Source organism: Balaenoptera musculus, chromosome 2, assembly GCF_009873245.2.
Source record: "Balaenoptera musculus isolate JJ_BM4_2016_0621 chromosome 2, mBalMus1.pri.v3, whole genome shotgun sequence".
Taxonomy (NCBI): domain Eukaryota; kingdom Metazoa; phylum Chordata; class Mammalia; order Artiodactyla; family Balaenopteridae; genus Balaenoptera; species Balaenoptera musculus.
The window spans coordinates 113024025-113038675 of NC_045786.1; the positions used below are offsets into that span (position 1 = coordinate 113024025).

Here is a 14651-nt window from a genome sequence, read left to right on the forward strand (position 1 = left end):
CCAATCACAAGCACTGAAATTGAAACTGTGATTTAAAATCTTCCAACAAACAAAAGCCCAGGACCAGATGACTTCACAGGCAAATTCTATCAAACATTTAGAGAAGAGCTAACACCTATCCTTCTCAAACTCTTCCAAAATATAGCAGAGGGAGGAACACTCCCAAACTCATTCTACGAGGCCACCATCACCCTGATACCAAAACCAGACAAAGATGCCACAAAGAAAGAAAACTACAGGCCAATATCACTGATGAACATAGATGCAAAAATCCTCAACAAAATACTAGCAAACAGAATCCAACAGCACATTAAAAGGATCATACACCATGATCAAGTGGGGTTTATCCCAGGAATGCAAGGATTCTTCAAGATACGCAAATCAATCAATGTGATACACCATATTAACAAATTGAAGGAGAAAAACCATATGATCATCTTAATAGATGCAGAGAAAGCTTTCGACAAAATTCAACACCCATTTATGATAAAAACCCTCCAGAAAGTAGGCATAGAGGGAACTTTGCTCAACATAATAAAGGTCATATACCCACAGCCAACATTGTCCTCAATGGTGAAAAACTGAAACCATTTCCACTAAGATCAGGAACAAGACAAGGCTGCCCACTCTCACCACTATTATTCAACATAGTTTTGGAAGTTTTAACCACAGCAATCAGAGAAGAAAAATAAATAAAAGGAATCCAAATCAGAAAAGAAGAAGTAAAGCTGTCACTGTTTGCAGATGACATGATACTATACATAGAGAATCCTAAAGATGGTACTAGAAAACTACTAGAGCTAATCAATGAATCTGATAAAGTTGCAGGATACAAAATTACTGCACAGAAATCTCTTGCATTCCTATACACTAATCATGAAAAATCTGAAAGAGAAATTAAGGAAACACTCCTATTTACTATTGCAACAAAAAGAATAAAATACCTAGGAATAAACCTACCTAAGGAGACGAAAGACCTGTATGCAGAAAACTATAAGATATTGATGAAAAAAATTAAAGATGATACAAACAGATGGAGAGATATACTGTGTTCTTGGATTGGAGGAATCAACATTTTGAAAATGACTATACTACCCAAAGCAATCTACAGATTCAATGCAATCCCTATCAAACTACCAATGGCATTTTTCAAGAACTAGAACAAAAAATTTCACAATTTGCATGGAAACACAGAACACCCCGAATAGCCAAAGCAATCTTGAGAAAGAAAAATGGAGCTGGAGGAATCAGGCTCCCAGACTTCAGACTATACTACAAAGCTACAGTAAGCCAGACAGTATGGTATTGCCACAAAAACAGAAATATAGATCAATGGAACAGGATAGAAAGTCCAGAGATAAACCCATGCACATATGGTCACCTTATCTTTGATAAAGCAGGTGAGAATATACAATGGAGAAAAGACAGCCTCTTCAATAAGTGGTGCTTGGAAAACTGGACCGCTACATGTAAAAGAATGAAATTAGAACATTCCCTAACACCATACACAAAAATAAACTCAAAATGAATTAAAGACCTAAATGTAAGGCCAGACACTATCAAAGTCTTAGAGGAAAACATAGGAAGAACACTCTTTTGAACATAAATCACAGCAAGATCCTTTTTGACCCACTCCTAGAGAAATGGAATGAAACAAAATAAACAAATGGGACCTAATGAAACTTAAAAGCTTTTGCCACCGTAAAGGAAAACATAAACAAGACAAAGAAACAACCCTCAGAATGGGAGAAAATATTTGCAAATGAAGCAAGTGACAAAGGATAATCTCCAAAATATACAAGCAGCTCATGCAGCTCAATATCAAAAAAACAAATGACCCACTCCAAAAATGGGCAGAAGACCTAAATAGACATTTCTCCAAAGAAGATATACAGATTGCCAACAAACACATAAAAGGATGCTCAACATCACTGATCAGTAGAGAAATGCAAATCAAAACTACAATGAGGTATCACCTCACACCACTCAGAACAGCCATGATCCAAAAGTCTACAAACAATAAATTCTGGAAAAGATGTGGAGAAAAGGGAACCCTCTTGCAGTGTTGGTGGGAATGTAAATTGATACAGCCGCTATGGAGAATAGTATGGAGGTTCCTTAAAAAACTAAAAATAGAACTACCATATGACCCAGCAATCCCACTACTGGGCATATACCTTCAGAAAACCATAATTCAAAAAGACTCATGTACCACAATGTTCACTGCAGCACTATTTACAATAGTCAGAACATGGAGGCAACCTAAGTGTCCATGACAGATGAATGGATAAAGAAGATGTGGCACATGTATACAATGGAATATTAGCCATAAAAAGAAACAAAATTGAGTTATTTGTAGTGAGGTGGATGGACCTAGAGTCTGTCATACAGAGTGGAGTAAGTCAGAAAGAGAAAAATAAATACCATATGCTAACACATATATATGGAATCTAACAAAGAAAAAAAAATGGTTCTAAGAACTTCGGGGCAGGACAAGAATAAAGACACAGACATAGAGAATGGACTTGAGGACACGGGGAGGGGGAAGGGTAAGCTGTGAGGAAGTGAGAGGTTGGCATGGACACATATACACTAACAAATGTAAAACAGATAGCTAGTGGGAAGCATCCACATAGTACACGGAGATCAGCTCGGTGCTTTGTGACCACCTAAAGGGGTGGGATAGGGATGGTGGGAGGGAGATGCAAGAGGCAGGGGATACAGGGATATATGTATACGTACAGCTGATTCCCTTTGTTATACAGCAGAAACTAACACACCATTGTAAAGCAATTATACTCCAATAAAGATGTTAAAAAAAAAAAGAAAAAGGTAGAGGAAACAGATGAAATTAATTTGAATGTATTATATTTAATCAATATATCAAAAATATTATTTCAATATATAATAAAAATAAAAATTATTAGTGACATAAAAAACCTATAAACATAAAGTAAAATAAAAATTATTCTCTTGCCTTCAAAGATTCGACATAGGCACGGAGGAAATGAGATACAGTGAAAAAGGGAATCTAATAAAGATACAATGTCTGATTTAAGAGCAACGTCAATTCTGTTTTATCAAACATACTATAAGCATAGAGACATAAAGATAAGGCAAAGGCAAACAGTTATAATCACTTATGTTTACTTAATAGTTTACATTTGCATAGATAGCACTTTTACAGTTACACAAACATGATCTGACTCATTCTCCACGAATATATTTTTGAAATAGGTATATTATCTCCACCTTCTGAGGAAATTAAGCCTGAGAGAAGTTAGGTAACAAGTCCAGGTCACACAAAGCTATTAAACAGTTCCAAATCAGCTTTTCTGAGCCCTCAATCAACACCACCATATTAGCTACACTTCAGGTGGTACGCCAAAGCATAATATAACCTTGTGACCAATTTTAATCAAATTCATTCTGAAAGAACAGTATTTTTAAAGAATTATTTGAAAGCTACACAGTCCTGTAGAGGCTTAGATAGATATTCTGAAGTTTTAGGACAGATAGTGAAAATTTTTAGTTTGATACTTCATGACCTCTTACCTGAATTTTATTAGTAGCCTCCTACCTAATCTCACACCATTTGAAGCCCACTTTTTATCCATCCTCCACATACTGCTACCAGAATAATTTACCAAACCTGAGTCCAACTACCGGTATCACTCATCAGCTTAAAATACTTAAGGGGTTTCCCACTGTAACAGGATAAGCTGGGTTCCTTCATATGATATACAAGTCCTATTTTTCTTCCCTAACGTCCTAATATCTTGTCTACTACCCACTACACAGTAAGGAACTAAATAAATTATGATACATCCATACAAATGAATAGGCAGCCACTAAAAATATTCATAAAAGAACATTTTAATAAAACTGAAAAACATTAAGTATTTATAGTTTAAAAAGCAAGTTATAAGTAGGTAATATCAGTGAGTTAGTGGAATAAGGAACTCTGAAAATCTCTTCCTCTGTTAAAAACAACTAAACAAAAGCAAAAACAGTAAAAATCAACCTTTTCGGAGACCTGGAAATTAATCAAAGGCTCGCAACAATCAAGCACATTTTTTCAAGAAAAATGGATGAATCTCAGTAAGAACAGTTAGCTCTGTGGCATTTCAAACTTACTCTGTTCCCATTCTCCATCCTCATCTCCATAGCAGCATTAAAAACCAACAGCCCAGGATCACAGTGAGAAACAGCAGCCTATGGGTCACTGGAGGAGTCAGAACAGAACTGGAGTTCTTTCAAAGCCTCACTCTAAGAGAAATGTCAATATTTGACTTATCTAGCTGCTCCTTCGAAAATCCAGCTTGCAAAGCTTGTCTTTATTTGAGGTAACTCAGAACTCACACACTGCAACAGCTTTTCCCCTGGAGACATTTGTGGGAAACAATCAGTGGCAATTACTTAACACCACAGCTGCCTGAGGCAGCAACCACTGATGAGGCAAACAACTAACCAAAAAAAAACTTAAAAGGAAAAATATAGGGAATGTGCTATCCACAGGGAACTTTAAAGAGCTATGACATATTAAGGGGATTATAGAAAGCCATGTGCTGAGCTGCAAGCATACTAAGGAAAGTCTGGAAAAAGATTTAAACTTTCACCTCTGTCTGATCTTGAGGTTACACAAGAAAGATGTGAAGGCTAAAAAAGTATTGTAAACTGTTTCTTGAATACTGACAGTATGTCCCAATACACACAGAGAGCCCTTTGGCAAAGACTAGGAAACTTACTGACTCCAGGCTTGTAAGGAAGTATCTGTGCAGTCATTAGCTGACCACTAAGTTGAACGAGTAAAGAATGCAGTGGTCACATAGGAGAAAGAAAATACACTGCACAGAGTTAGTTCAGGAAAGTCATTAAAGAATCACACAGCAACAATAACAACAGAAACAACAACAAACCCTGGGGGAGAGGGAGAAAGTGGTTTCCAGAGTTGCTGTATTATTTAAAATGTCAGTTTATCAACAAAATTACAAGACACACAAAGAAACAAGAAAGTATGCCCCTGCTGCGGAGCAACTAAGCCCGTGCACCACAACTGCTGAGCCTGTGCTCTACAGCCTGTGAGCCACAACTACTGAGCCCACGTGCCACAACTACTGAAGCCACATACCTAGAGCCTGGGCTCCACAACAAAGAGAAGCCACTGCAACGAGAAGCCCATGCACCACAACGAAGAGGAGCCCCCACTCATCGCAACTAGAGAAAGCCCGCGTGCAGCAAGGAAGACCCAACGCAGCCAAAAATAAATAAGTAAATATAAATAATTTTTTTTTTAAAAAAAGGAAAGTATGCCCCAGCTCTCATGTGGAGGCAGGGAAGTTTGGCCTTTGGGAATGATCACTAAGACTCACAAAGGAGACCTGGGCCTTGGGCTCCCAGAGAAAAAGAAGAAGAAAAAGAAAGTAGTCAAAGAACCAGAGACTCAATACTAGGTTTTAAATAGTGACAATTATTTCACAGAGATCTGTCCCACAAGAGCCACACCACCCTCGAAGAATGTGGTCCAAGAGCAGGCACCCAAAATGCCTCTAGTGAAGAAAAAGAATGGTCATAGCCCTGTCTGTGAGGAGCCCCTAGAACCTGAGGCCACGTTACATGCTGGACGGACTGAGCCGTCACCCAGCCCCAGGAAGCAGGCACTTGGTCCATGCAAGTCACTCAATGGGGAGAAGAGGAAGTCCATGTCCCCTGGCTTGAGGGTGAAGACCTCCCCAGACCCCAAGCAGGTCGAGGAGGTATCAGAGTTGGCAAGAAGCTCAAAAAACACAAGAAGGAGAAAAGGCCCAGGAAGCTACAGCCTTCTCAGCCAGGGACCCTTGGTTCTGAGAGGTCAGGGATGCTTTGTACACTTGCTCAGTTGGGAAAGATGGCATCTGGGAACAGGCAGCCTCGGGACAGAAACAGAAGTAGGGGAGCCCCAGGGAACACAACGCAAAGATGAAGCAATGTGAAGATGAAGGAGAAAAAGAAAATCCACCAGGAGGGACATACCCCTCCTGGGGCACCCTGAGCTCTCCAGGTCCGGGGTGAGCAGCCCTAGGAAAGAAAGTAAAAAGAAGCCAGTCAAAGTTGAAGCTCCAGAATACATCCCAATAGGAGATGGCCCCAAGGCTCCTGTGAAGAAGAAAATGAAGTCCAAGAAAATGGCAGAGCAGGCAGACACTGAGCAGCCAGCTCTAAAGAGGAAGAAGAGGCAGGAGAGCAGAGGAGGAGGAGAACCTTGGGACGAGGAGCCCAACACGGACTTGGAGGTGGTGTTGGAAAAGAAAGGCAACATGGACAAGGCACACATAGGCCAGGTGCGGCCTGGTCCTCATCCCTCCCGTGCATCTTCCCTCCCCTAGATGCACACTCGCCTCCTGCCAAGCCACAAGATCCTGGTCCCAGAGGCATTAGGGACTCCAAAGGCCACCAGGCCAGCCTCTGCCACACCTCCAGCGGCAGGGAGCCCATGGTCTCCAACACTTCATGCCACGACTTTGGCTGAGGGGCTTTCTGGTCCTTCAGAATCCCGGGCTGAGGCTGTCCTCCTAGTAACTGCTGCAGGGGGAGAAGAGGACACGTGCTCTGCCCGGCCCACGCGTGGCCACCTCCTCGCCTCCATTCAGGAGCATTTTTTTTTGCCTTTCACAGCTTTATTTAAATATAATTGATATACAATAATCTGCACATATTTAAGGTGAACAATTTGATGAGTTTTGACATATGTATGCATCCAGGAAACCAGATAAACAATTAAGGTAATGAACATAGCCATGATTTGCAAAGTTACCTTGTGCCCCTTTGTAATCCATCCCTTCCTTCCCCATCCCCAGATAACCACTACTACTCTGTCACTATGAATTAGCTTGCATTTTCTAGAATTTGTATATAATTGGGACTATAGAGTATTTACTCTTTTTTAAACTGGCTTTTCACTTAGCATAATCATTTTGAGATTTATCTATATTGTTGCATGTATCAATAATTTGTTCCTTGTTATCAGCTGTCCAATATTTCTAGCATTGTTTTGATGTTAAAATCGTTTTCATTTCTCAATTGAATTGCCTAGGCACCTTTGTAAAAAATCAACTGACTGTGACCAAAACAAAACAAAAGTATGCCTGATGTACAGGAGAAAGATCAGTCAATAGAAACTGTCCCTGAGGAAGAACAAACATTAGATCTACTAGGCAAACACTATCATCTGTTTTAAATATGTTCCACAAAATAAAGGAAACCATGTCTAAAGAACTAAAGGAAAGTGTGAGAATGGTATCTCACCAAGGAGAGGATATCAATAATGAGGCAGAAATTATGTTTTAAATAAAAGAGTTTAAAAGTACAATACAAAATAAAAAGTTCACTAAAAGCTCAAGAGCACATCTGAACTGGCAAAATAAAAAATTAGCAAACTCAAAAGATATTAGGTTAGTTGAGATTATCCAGTCTCATGAACAGAATTTAAAAATAATGAAGAAAAATGAACAGAGCCTCAGAGACTTCTAAGTCACCATCAAATGCAGCAATACACATATAACAGGAGACCCAGGAGAGAAAAGAGAGAAAGAGACAGAAAAATTTCAAGAAATAATGGCTGAAAATTTTCCAAATTTCATGAAAAACATTTATGTGGACATTTAAGAAACTCAATAAGTTAGAAGTAGAATAAACTCAGAGACCCGTATCTAAGCACATCATAACAAAACTGTCAAAAGATAACAACAAAAAGAATCTTGAGAGCACCAAGAGACAAGCAACACATCAGTTAACAAGAAAGCCTCAATAAGAAAAATATCTGATTTGTCATCAGAAAACAGGAAGGCCAGAAATCACTGAGATGACATAGTCAAAGAGCTTAAAGAAAACACCTGGCAACCAGGAATTCTATACCCAGCAAAACTGTCCTCAAAAATTAAGGCAAAATTAAGGCATCCCCAGGTATATCAAAACTGAGAGAATTTGTTGCTAGCAGGTCTGTCCTATAAAAATTACTAAAGTGAGTCTATCAAGATGAAATGAAAGGATTCTAGATAGTAACTCAAATCCACTGTAAAAAATACTTTGACCTGTAAATGAAAAAACAACATACCAAATATATGGCATCCCACTAAAACAGTGCTTAGAGGTAAATTTATAGCTTTAATAAACACCTTGATGCAGATCTCAAAATCAATAACCTAATGTTCCACTTTAAAAAACTAGAAAACAAAAAGCAAAAGCATGTGGAAGAAAGGAAATAATAAAGATTAGAATGGAGATAAGTAAAATAGAGAAAAAAAACAATACCAAGAAATCAATGAAAGCAAAATTAGTTCTTTGAAAAGATAACAACATTGACAAATCTTTGGCTAGACTATCCAATATAAAGAGAGATATGATTCAAATTACCAATCTGGAAAAGAGAACATTACTACCAATCTTACAGTAATAGAAAATATCTTAAGGGAATACTATGAGCATTTGTTGTTAGCAAGTTAGGTAACCTACATGGAATGGACAAATTCAAAGAAAAGACATAAAATGAACTACCAAAACTGACTCAAGAAGAAATAGAAAATCTGAATAGATCTATAAAAAGTAAAAAGACGGACTGAGTAATAAAGAAAACTGACCTCAAAGAAAAGTCCAGGCCCAAATGGCTTCATAGGTGAATTCTATCAACTCTTCCAAAGAATAGAGAAGAGAACACTTTCAAACTGTATCAATGAGGCCAATATTACCCTCATTCCAAAATCAGACAAAAACATTACAAGAAAAGAAAACTACAGAGCCATATTCCCTATGAATAAAGACACAAAAATCCTCAACAGAATACTAGAAAACTGAATATGGCAATATATTAAAAGAGTTATACATCATGACCAAGTGGGATTTATGCCAGAATGCAAGCTCAGTTCAACATACAGAAATCAATCAATGCAATACACCATATTAATAAAAAGATCAAAACCTACGTGATAGTCTCAACAGACACAGAAAAAGTACTTGACGATAGCCAACATCCCTTAATGATAAAGAAACTCAAAAAGTTAGGAATAAAAAGTAATGTCCTCAATCTGATAAAGGGCATCTATGAAAAACCCACACCTAACTACATACTGACTGGTAAAAGACCAAAAGTTCTACCCTTAAAAACATGAACAAGACAACGATGTCTGCTTTTGCCACTTTTATTCAACACTGTACAGGAAGTTCTAGCCAAAGAAATTAGACATGAAAATAAATAAAAATCATATACACTATAAAGTGAGAAGCATTACATCTCTATTCACAAATGGCGTGATTTTGTATATAAAAAATTCTAAGGAATACACACACACACAAATCTATAAAAGCTAATAAACAAGTTCAGCTAGGTTGAAGAATACAAGATGAATATACAAAATCAATTGCATTTTTACCCACCACCAATGAATAATTCAAAAGTGAAATTAAGGAAACAACTTCATTTACAAAGCACAAAAGGAATAAAATACTTGGGAATAAATCTAACAAAAGAAATGTAAGATTTGTACACTGAAAACTATAAAACATCAGTGAAAGAGATTAAAGAAGATCTAAACTAACTGAAAGACATTCTATGTTCATGGATAGGAAGACACAATATTGTTAAGATAGCAATGTTCTCCCAAATATATCTAAAGATTAAATGCAACCTCTATCAAAATCCCAAGTGGCTCTTTTGCAGAAATTGAAAAGCTGATCCTAAAATTCATAGGAAAACACAGGGGACCCAGAATAATCAAAACAATCTTGAAAAAGAAGAACATCAAAAGGTACCAGCTTCCAGTTATAAAATAAATAAGTCATGGGGAATGTACAGCATGTGTGACTACAGTTAATACTGTATTGCATATCTGAGAAGTGCTAAGAATAGATCTTAAAAGTTGTCACCACAAGAAAAGAAAAATGTTGTAATTATGTATCTGGTGACAAACATCAACTATACAAATATCAAATCATGTTGTACACCTGAAACTAACATAATGTTATGTACCAATAATACCATAATATTTCAACTGAAAAAAAGAGAAGAAAAAGAAGAACAAAGCTGGAGAATTGACACTTTCCAGTTTCTAAGCTTACTACAAATTACAGTGATCAAGATAGGGTGGTGCTGCTATAAGGATAAACATACAGATGAGTGGAATAAAGTTGAGAGTCCAGAAATAAACTCTTACACTGATGGTCAAATGATTTTAAACAAGGGTATTACGACAACTCAACAGGGGAAAAACAGTTTTTTCAACAAATGGTGCTGTGACGACTGAATATCCATATGCAAAAGAATGAAGCAGGGTTACTACCTCATACCATATACAAAAATTAACTCAAAATGGACCAAAGCCCTAAATGTAAAAGCTAAAACTATAAAACTCTTAGAAGAAAACATGATCTTGGACTAGTCAACTGTTTCTTAGATATGACACCAAATTCACAAGAAACAATAAAAAATAAACTGGACTTCATCAAAACTCAAAATTGTTTTACCTCAAAGGGCATTGTAAAAAAAATGAAAAGACAATCTACAGAATAAGAGAAAATATTTGCAAATTGTGTATCTGACAAAAGAAACAATAACCCAATTAAAAATAGGCAAAGGATTTGAACAGACATTTCTCCAAAGGAGGTATACAAACGGTTAATAAGCACACGAAAAGATACTCAACCTCATTAGCCATCAGGGAAATGCAAATCAAAATCAAAATGTGATACCACTACCCATCCACTATGATACCAGATACTATACCCAGATAGTAACAAGTGTTGGGAAATTACAATACCTTCATACATTGCTGGTGGAATGTAAATTATGCAGCTACTTTGGAAATGGTTTGGCAATTCCTCAAAAAGGTAAATATGGAATTAACATATTACCCAGCAATTCAACTCCTAGAACAGTATATACCCAAGAATTGAAAACATATGACCACACAAATGTTCATATCATTATTCATAACAGTAAAAAAGTGGAAACAACCCAAATGGCCATCAACTGATGAAGAGATAAATAAAATATGGTATATCTATAGTTATTATTCAGCCATAAAAAGGAATGAAATACTGTTACATGCTAAAACATGGATGAACCTTGAAAACATTGTTAAGTGAAAGAAGCCAGACACAAAAACCACATATTTTGTGATTCCATTTATATGAAACATCTAGAGTGGTCAAATACATAGAGATAGAAGTAAATTAATGGTTGCCAGGGTTAGAGAGTAAGGGTAATGGGGAGTGACTACTAACGGGTGTAGGTTTCTGTTTTACTGATCTATCTCTTTTAGCTAGCCTAACATTCAACTCCTCGACATCCCAATTTGTGAGATCTGCCAGACCCTATCTGACTAACTAAATCTGAAAGCTAGAACTTCTTGGCTAGTCTGAAAAGAATTAATCTGAAAAGAAATAGAATTAATGGAAATCAGACTGAAAAAATATTTTTTTCCTAAATCTAGAAATTGCAAACTGTTATATCACCAATTACAGATGTTTACTTCAAGCAAATGTATTACCTTCACTTTTACAGGGCCAAAGATTAGCCAGTTCCTAGTATACAACTATTATATAAAATACTGTCTTCTTTGTTTGTTTTTTTAATTGAGTAGTCAGACAATAGGAGAGCAATCAAAATACAGTACTACTAATGTTCTGGATTCAGTTCTATACCTCCAAAATAGAAAATAGTTTCTCAATTCATATCCCTAAACTCAAAGGCATCCTTCTGAATACTGAAAATAGTTAAACATATGCATATTTTAAAATGAGTAAGGGGAAGTAAATACTATTACACTAGGAAAAGAAAATATACTTTAAAACAACAGAGATTAAAAGCAGAATGAGTTAGAATGGGAAAAGTTAATTTTAAACACTGTATAGACCATGCTTCTCAAATTATCTATAAAGGGACAGTTTTTTTTAATTCCAATTCAACGTAAACCAAAGCTTTACAATAAATTACTAGAAAATAGTGAAAAGCACCTAGAATGGTCTATACTCTATTCAACGAGACAAGTCCCTAATCACACTATTGGATGTCACAGCATTATCAAATTGAGATGAGCTTCTCAACACCTCAATTTCTGCACTTAACATGTTACAGACCTGTAATGAACAGCCGGTAAACTAGCACCAGTCTGCAGGCTACATTTTGAGTAACAGTAGTACTGACTGGGAAGGAATGATGCAGAAGTTTTGATGTATAGGCTGAGTAGCCTTGACACTGGTACGGGAGGTGAGAAATCTGTTCCTGCAATGAATTCACCAATAAAACATGATTTCAAAAAGTAGAATGATATAGTCAGAGAAGTGGCATAATCTCTACTTCCTAAATTCTCGTTAAAACCTGGTTACCAAATCTCATAAATCATCTCCCCATATTATCTCCCACATACTCAATCCTTTCTATTCACCTTGCCATTAAATCATAATTTCTAGGGTGAGGCCTGATATCTTTAGTTTTTAAAAGCTTGGATGCCCACTGCCTTCAACATTCTTGCACTCATAGCTGTGCTCTTATCATTACCTTCCCCCAAACTGCTCTTCTTTTACTTCTATCTACTGAAATTTTAATCGTCTTTCAAGGTACACCTCAAACGACCCAGCTTCATGAAGCTTTCTCCAAGGCCTCTCATTTATATATGATCCTCTGTCTTTAATACTCATAACATGTTTCATATTTGGCATGATTCTCTTACTATACCATCAACTCCTTTATTCCTTTGCAGTTGCCCAAAACCTAGCAAAGCACTATATATAGTTAGTTATTCAAATGGTTGCTCAGATCTATTATTTTCAGATTTTTAAAGAAATAAATGGAAGCAAAGATGAATAATCATTTTTCTTAAAGACAATTTACAAGAAATGGCATGATTACAAGAAGCAGCTTACAGTAACAACCAACTTGCCTCTAGAAGGCCCTAAGGACAACTGATGGGAAAAAAAAAAAAAAAAAAAGACTGGGAACCTTGAAGCTACCGATTTGAAAAAATTCAGACAATGACAACAAATTTTCGGTAACACAAATACACCTTTTACTAGATAGGCTACTTTAGTCTGGGGTGGTGAAGCAAAGAATAATTTTGCTAAGTGATGTAATTTAAAGATTTCTTTATGTTTATGCAAAATAAAATACCAACAACGAATTTCATTTCCTTTCATTCGTTCAATTCTTTGCTTTCCCAAAATATAACTTTTAAATAAGTCACTCTCTAATTTACCCATTTTTAATAGGTTAAAGACTGAAAATAAAGTACAGAATCTAGACCATCATCAAGTTATTCAGAGGTTTGTACTCTATTTTTTAAAAACAAACTTTGCTTGACTTTGAATAGGTCATAATATCTGATTCAATTTTATCACCTTTAAGGTTCCAATTAAAATTGGAATGTTTTAAATTCTTCCATAAATTCTGTGCTTCAAATGCATTTTTTTCATGTAATCTTCCAATAATACCTGAGATGTTACTATTTTAATTTTACAGACAGGCAAAGTATCTATAAAGTGTTAAGTAAATAATATAGCTGAGATCAGAACACAGATATTATGACTTCCCCCACTATATCACCCTGCTTACGAGCCATTTAATACTCAAGTTTCCGTGGGGATCAATTACTATCTGCCACACTGGTCTGTTGAAAAACTTAAAGTCAGGTAACACATGTAAAATGCTTGGTCCACAACCTGTCACATATAAATGTTCAAAAACATTAACTCTTATTTCCAATATATGACAGCTGCTTCTATAAAAATGTTTTTCTTTAAAAACTTCCCAAAGATAATGAAGAGATGGAACCATTATTCATTAAGTAATATGAGAATGCTAACAATTCCTGAGAATCATAATGTTCAACTAAAGGAACATACCTAAATTCTAAAATCAACCCCCAAATAATATTTAGATTAGTTCAAATTTTTCACTATTCTAAACAACACTGCAGTGATCCTACACACTCATCCACTTACTTCCTTACAAAAAATACTAAGAGGGACTTCCCTGATGGCACAGTGGTTAAGAATCTGCCTGCCAATGCAGGGGACACGGGTTCGAGCCCTGGTCCAGCGAGATCCCACATGCCGCGGAGCAACTAAGCCCGTGCGCCACAACTACTGAACCTGCACTCCAGAGCCCGCAAGCCACAACTACTGAGCCCAAGTGCCACAACTACTGAAGCCCGCACACCTAGAGCCCATGCTCTGCAACAAGAGAAGCCACTGCAGTGAGAAACCCGTGCACTGCAACAAAGAGTAGCCCCCGCTCACCACAACTAGAGAAAGCCCACGCAAAGCAATGAAGACCCAGCACAGCCAAAAATAAAATAAATAAATTTATAAAAAAAAAAAAAAAGAAAAAATACTAAGAAATGGAAGTGCTGGTTTCAAAGCATATACATATGTACATTTAAAATTTTGACAGTTAACAAACTGCCCTCTAATTTAGATTCAGCCAGTAATGTATGAGAGAATCTCTTTCCATAGTTCATATATTTTTAACAGTCCATAAATTAAGGAAATTAATGTCTTTAAATGTTGCAAGTGTTTCTTAGTCTGCTGTTCGTCTTTTATCTCTGTTAATGATGGGTTTTACTATTAGAAATTTAAAATGTTTTATAAAAGCAAATTTACCAATCATTTTCATGACAATTTCT

General features: G+C 36.4%; 1 protein-coding gene and 1 pseudogene across 1 annotated transcript in view; one reads left to right on the plus strand and one right to left on the minus strand.

The window, feature by feature from the left end:
- The window catches only part of RALGAPA1 (Ral GTPase activating protein catalytic subunit alpha 1), a 224228-nt gene that overhangs the window by 190209 nt on the left and 19368 nt on the right, over window positions 1-14651 (minus strand).
- On the plus strand, window positions 5355-6447 carry LOC118889997 (annotated as a pseudogene).